At 44.6% G+C, this 6,663-nt stretch overlaps 1 pseudogene; it reads left to right on the top strand.

Annotated features, from left to right (window-relative positions):
* Window positions 1–269: 269 nt before the first annotated feature.
* LOC101107338 (olfactory receptor 13C7-like) lies at window positions 270–5,386 on the top strand (annotated as a pseudogene).
* Window positions 5,387–6,663: the final 1,277 nt, after the last annotated feature.

Raw genomic sequence — 6,663 nt, 5'->3', positions numbered from 1 at the left:
AAAAACTGACTCATTTGAAAAGACGCTGATGCTGGGAAAGATTGAAAGCTGGAGGAGAAGGGGATGACAGAGGATGAGATGGTTGGACATGAATTTGAGTAAACTCTGGGAGTTGGTGACGGACAGGGAGGCCTGGCATGCCGCAGTCCATGGGGTCACAAAGAGTCAGACACAACTGAGAGACTGAACTGAACTGAACTAAAGAAAGTATTTCGGAAAATCTTTTCAAACATGAATTACTTCCAAATCAAATTTATTGGGCTTAAGCGATGCCAAAGGGAAACATTCCTCATCTTTATTCTTATGACAGGAAGGAGGAGGTTGGAACCGTGATTCCACTCATGAATAAGCCATATGTCTTCCTTCCTCCAGTGGAAGAAGAGCTGTTCAAGGGGATTCATAACATCCAGACCCTGGGTCAGAGAGGGACTCTGACCTCAGAGGTATGGGGCCCCTGACAGAGTTCCTACAGACCCCACCTATGTGGGAAAGAGTCAGGGAAGACAGGCAGTCAGTCATTTATGTCATTTAAATCATTCTGATCTTTGCATTTAGGGCCAGAGGGTATAATGTGACTGGTAATAGGGCCTCAGAAAAGCCCAAGGAAGGTGAAGATGGCTTGTCTTCAAAACCTGTCACTGGCTATTGCTTATTCCAGGAAAGTCTTTTGATCAAGCAAATGTCCAGGAAGAAATCACGAAAGTCTCTAAAGACTTTGATTTGTTTGTCTGTTGGTGTCTGTTTGTTTTTAAAAAGTCCTAAGGGCAGAATGGAATACCTGGGATACAAAGTTAGGATAGTGTTCTCAACTTTGGCCGAACGTTGAAGCCATCTGGGGAGCTTTAACAAGACCTGATGCCTGGATTCTATCATAGACATTTGGATTTGCCTGGCACAGGGTGTGACCCAAGAAAAGAGGAGAATTAAGAAAATCATCTTTATCTTTAGATCTCTGATGAGCTATTATGGGGCAGAAAGGGGTGACATGCCAGAGAGCAGAACTAGTATTAGAACCAGGAAGATATTAAGAGATTTGACCCAAGAGACAAAATTTTCAGATAATACAAGATTTATAAAGCTAGAATGGGCTTACTAAAAAGGTAATGAGATCTTTATTGGTGGACAGGAATATTGCTTAATGATCCTGTTGGATTATTGGATGTAGCTTGGATATACAAACAAAAATTCAGTGAGACTAGATGTTTGGAATTTCCTCTTCTAAGGTTGAGGTCTTCAGAGTCAGGGATGAGGCATTAGCCTGACTTCAATGGCAATGGAATGAGATATCAACCAGGGAACTGGGGCTCTCCAGAGGCTGAGATTGTGGCTGTTAAATGCAGCCTGGTTTCCCGGAGCATCAGTTCAAACTGGCCAGGATGGCACTGCAGCCAGGGGGATGATTAACTCCTTAGAATGCAACCATACTCCACAACACAGCTGCCCAAGTCCAGCCCTCACCCTCCTTACCTTCCCCAGGTGACCTTCCTGTCCAGCCTGCCCTTTCAAAGTGACCCATCAGTACCCTCTCCCTGGAACTGTTGTCTCTTTTAGAGCCAGTGCATCATTCCTGAAAGGCTGTGGGGTTTCAGAGTCATGTGTGAGTGAGTCATGTTGGCTGATGAATGGAGACAGGAAAACAGGATGGGATGAAGGGACGGATGAGAGGATGGCCTGGGGCCTGGTTGTCTATTACAGGAGGAAAGGGAGAGGTCAAAAGATGTTTCTGTGAGGATACTACGAAGCAAAGAAAGCCTGTCAAGAGCTGTGGCTTCAGGGCTGATCATTTCACCATCCCTGGACGCCAAGGGAGAAAAGTATGAAGTGAACCTGGACTCACTTTTCTGATGAAGATTTTTTTTTAAATTTTTAATTGGAGAATAATTGCTTTACAATGTTGTGTTGGTTTCCGCCATACATGAACATGACTCAGCCATAGGTATACATATAGCCCCTCCCTCTTGAAACGCCCTTCCAACTCCCACCTGCCACCCCATCCTACCCCTCTAGGCTGTCACAGAGCACCAGATTGAGCTCCCTGCATCATACAGTAGATTCCCACTGGCTGTCTATTTTACATGTGGTAATGTACATGTGGAAGCAAACTGTGGAAAGCTCTGAAAGAGATGGAAATACAGACCATCTCACCTGTCTCCTGAGAAACCTGTATGTGGGTCAAGAAGCAACAGTTAGAACCCTGTATGGAACAACTGATTGATTCGGGATTGAGAAAGGGGTATGACAAGGCTGTCTGTTGTCACCCTGTTTATTTAACCTATATGCTGAGCATATCATGAGAAATTCCAACCTGGATGAGTTAAAAGCTGGAATCAAGATAGGTGGGAAAAACATCAACAACCTCAGATATGTGGATGATACCACCTTAATGGCAGAAAGTAAAGAGGAACTAAAGAACCTCTTGATGAGAGTGAACGAGGAGAGTGAAAAAGCCAGCTTAACGCTAAATATTTAAAAAAAACTAAGATCATGGCATCCGGCCCCATTACTTCATAGCAAATAGAAGGCGAAGAGGTGGAAGTAGTGACAGATTTCCTCTTCTTGGGCTCTAAAATCACTTCAAATGATGACTGCAGCCATGAAGTCAGAAGACGATTGCTTCTTGGCAGGAAAGCTTTGCCAAACCTAGACAGTGTGTTGAAAAGCAGAGACATTACTCTGCCAACAAAGGTCCATATAGGCAAGGCTATGGTCTTCCCAGTGGTCACGTATGGTTGTGAGAGTTGGTAGAGCACCAAAGAATTGATGCCCCTTTGAACTGTGGTGCTGGAGAAGACTCTTGAGAGTCCCTTGGACAGCAAGGAGATCAAGCCAGTCAATCTTTTAGGGAAATCAACCCTGAATACTCATTGGAAGGACTGATGCTGAAACTGAAGCTCCAGTATTTTGGTCTCCTAATGCGAACAGATGACTCATTGCAAAAGTCCCTGATTCTGGGAATGATGGAGGGCAGAAGGAGAAGAAGGTATCAGAGCATGAGATGGCTGGATGGCATCACCAGTGCAATGAACATGAACTTGGGCAAACTTCAGGAGATGGTGAGGGATAGGGAGGCCTAGCATGCTGCAGTCCATGGGGTCGCAAAGAGTTAGACTCGACTGGGCGACTGAACAACAGTTTATGTTTTAATGCTACCTCTCTGACCAAGATTTAACAAGAGAAGTCCACCATCTAGGATATTTCAGTAGAAATGAGTATGTCTGATCAGGTGAATTAAATCCCCACTGGGGCATCTCAGATGTCTCTTGCACAGAGGGTAGCTTAAGAGGATAAACTAGATTCTTTTCTAGTCCCCAGAATCTTACTGAGAACCGCAGAGAAACCATCGTTAAAGTTGTTTTCCTCTTGCTCACCAGAGAGGGCATTCCTCACTAGCAAGCCAGCACTTCAGTCAGAGAGTGCTGAGGTTGAGCTTCTGAGTTCCTGCAGGTGACAGAGCAGACACGCTGTGGACAGGTCCAATCAGACCTCCCCTCTGGTGGAGTTCATTTGCCTAGGCCTGTCAGCCCACCCAAAGCTGGAGAAAGCTCTTTGTGCTTATCCTGCTCATGTACCTGGTGATCCTGCTGGGCAATGGGGTCCTCATCCTGTTGACCATCCTTGACTCCTGCCTGAGCACGCCCATGTACTTCTTCCTGGGGAACCTCTCCTTCCTGGACATCTGCTACACAACCTCCTCAGTCCCCCTCATCTTTGACCGCTTCCTGACCCCCAGGAAAACCATCTCCTTCTCAGCCTGTGCCATGCAGATGTTCCTCTCTTCACCATTGTGGGAACAGAGTATGTGCTCCTGAGCATGATGGCACTTCACCGCTATGTAGCCATCTGCAACTCCCTAAGGTACTCTGTCATCGTGAGCAAGGCTGCCTACCTGCCCATGGCTGTTGGCTCCTGAGCAGCTGGTATCACCAACTCTGTAGTTCAGACAACCCAGGCTGTGAGGCTGCCCTTCCGTGGGGGCAACATCATCAACCACTTCACCTGTGAGATCCTGGCTGTCCTGAAGTGCCATGGGCTGTGCTAACATCTCCATCAGTGTGATCAGCGTGGGGATAACAACTGTTATTTTCATGGACATCTCAGTTCTGTTCATCTTTTTTCTGCCATGTGTTCATCACTGCTACTGTCCTGAGGATCTCTTCAGTAGTAGGGAAGAAAAAGGTCTCCACCTGCTCTGCCCACCTCACAGTTGTGGTCATCTTCTATGGGACCAACCTCTTCATGTATGGGAAGCGCAAATCTAAGGACCCCCTGGGGGCAGACAAACAGGACCTTGCAGAAAAGCTCACCTCCCTCTTCTATGGGGTGATGACCCCCATGCTCAACCCCATCTACAGCCTGAGGAACAAGGATGTGAAGGCTGCTGTGGTGAGTCAGAAACACCTAACTGAGTGACTGTCATAGATTTTCAGACTCCAGAACACATGGTCTCCAAACTCCCCATTGTCCTGGTAGAGAAGTGAGAACCCAGCAAACAGAAGGGAGTCTCCCAAGGTTCACATTGTGGACCATGTGAGTAAAACTAAAAAGTAGACTGACCATCATGCCTTTGTTTCATAGGCAACGGAAGCTTCTATCTAAGAACCTAGAAGGAAAGAGCTTCGAATTTCTAGAAGTGCTGGCTAGAAATGGTTGACTTTGTGCATAACCACGGTGACATCACATCATAGCTGCTTTATGCCAATGAACTTGGGTGGCCGGTGGTGTCTCTGGATACCTGTGCCTGCTGCAAACCTGCCATCTGGTGGACATTTCTGCAAGCTCCTGAGGTCAGTACTTGTGAAACCTGAAAAGGTTCCTGGGTCACCTGGGGAGGTTGTGAAAATACCGATCCAGACTCATTGAGTCAGAGGTGAGGCTGGAGATTCTGGATCTCTGCCAAGTTCCTAGGTGATGCTGTACCTCTGAGTAGTAGGCCCTGCAAGACTTGGGACTAGGGACAAGGGACTGAGGAGAGAGGCAAGGAAGCAACTGCTGCAGGTACCAAGTCCTCCAGCATCAGCAACCCAGGCTGCTCTCTCCAATTTGGGGGTAGCAGTTTGCCCTGTGACCTCACTTCTCTTCCAGGTCTAAGAAGAATTGTTGGTTTATCAATAAGTCTGTTCAGATTTTTGCTTGTTAGTACAGTATGGTATCTCCCAAGCTTTTTCCATGCTAGACCAGAAACCAGCCATTCCCATTTCAAATAGCACTAAAGTGCAGTCAAGTGCAGATAGATATAAAAATGTTGTCAAGTACAAAATAAGAGGTATTAACATAGCAGAGGAAGAAACAGATGTCAATTTCTACAGAAAACATAATGATTGTATTTCTAAGTATTAACTAGAAAAATATTATTGGTACTAAGAGTTCAGGAAAGTTAAGGATATAGAAATAACTTCTCAAATGTCAATTGTATTCCTACATTCCATCAATATAGAGCAAAAATAAAACAGAAATAATATCTTATTTACACTAGTAAAAGTACCAAATATTTGAGAACAAACATAATTCTAGACATGACAGACTGCGTCAGGGGAAAAATGGTGAGTGTTTTGGGAGTATAAAGGAAGGCAGAGTGATGGACCAGGGGCTTGAGAGTATACATATAAGACAATAATCTTAATGTTTTAAGGTGGAAGCTCTCAAATTATAACAAATGAAAGAACTTCTTTAATATTCACATTTCTGGTCTCTGAGGCTGTTACTGCTAAGTCGCTTCAGTCGTGTCAAACTCTGTGCGACCCCATAGACGGCAGCCCACCAGGCTCCACCTTCCCTGGGATTCTCCAGGCAAGAGCACTGGAGTGGGTTGCCATTTCCTTCTCCAATGCATGAAAGTGAAAAGTGAAAGTGAAGTTGCTCAGTCGTGTCCGACTCTTCGCGACCCCACGGACTGCAGCCCACCAGTCTCCCCCGCCCATGGGACCTTCCAGGCAACAGGACCGGAATGGGTTGCCATTGCCTTCTCCTAGTCTCTACCCTACAACAATTCAAATTTTACTGTGTCTGCGGTAAGGCCAATAGGAAAACTGGGCTTAGAAACAAAGTTGTTTCGTATTTTTAATTCCCCAGAAGACTCTACTGAGCTTGTAAAGTATAATTGAACAAGGATCTTTTGAAGGTAATGATGTTGGAGTCTTCCTGCCAGATTTGAACTTACTAAAATGTAACAATTACTGAACAACAGACCATTGGCTTTTTTTTTTTTTACGTGTTGATATTTTTTTGTATGTAAAATCAGTGGTTACGAGATACCAGAAAATTAATTCCAACTACAAGAATTTAATACATATACACATCAGGTCAAAATTAATAGCATGAAGAGGAACCAGTTTTTAATAAACAGTGGGACAACAGTGACATTCAACTGAATGAAGGTTTGCCTTTGATACACGCATCACACCACATGCTGCCAGAAACAGGATGGATTAGAATTAAACGTAAACACCATCATGATTATACAAAGCGAAAAAAGACAACAGAATGACATATTTATTCCAGCTGTGGAAGAGAGCATGATTCATTATTTTGGAAGAGAAAGAGGGTATCAGAATTAAAACAGACATGTTCCAACATACAAAACTCTTGTACAAAACTCTTGAATAATATAGTCTAATCAAGCTGCTCCCAAATGGGCTCTACAAATATTTGATTTGAGCTTCTTTA

The sequence above is a fragment of the Ovis aries genome, chromosome 2 (assembly GCF_016772045.2).
Source record: "Ovis aries strain OAR_USU_Benz2616 breed Rambouillet chromosome 2, ARS-UI_Ramb_v3.0, whole genome shotgun sequence".
NCBI classification, from domain to species: Eukaryota; Metazoa; Chordata; class Mammalia; order Artiodactyla; family Bovidae; genus Ovis; species Ovis aries.
The sequence above is the reverse complement of the archived record's forward strand: the minus strand, read 5'-3'. Positions and strand labels throughout refer to the sequence as shown.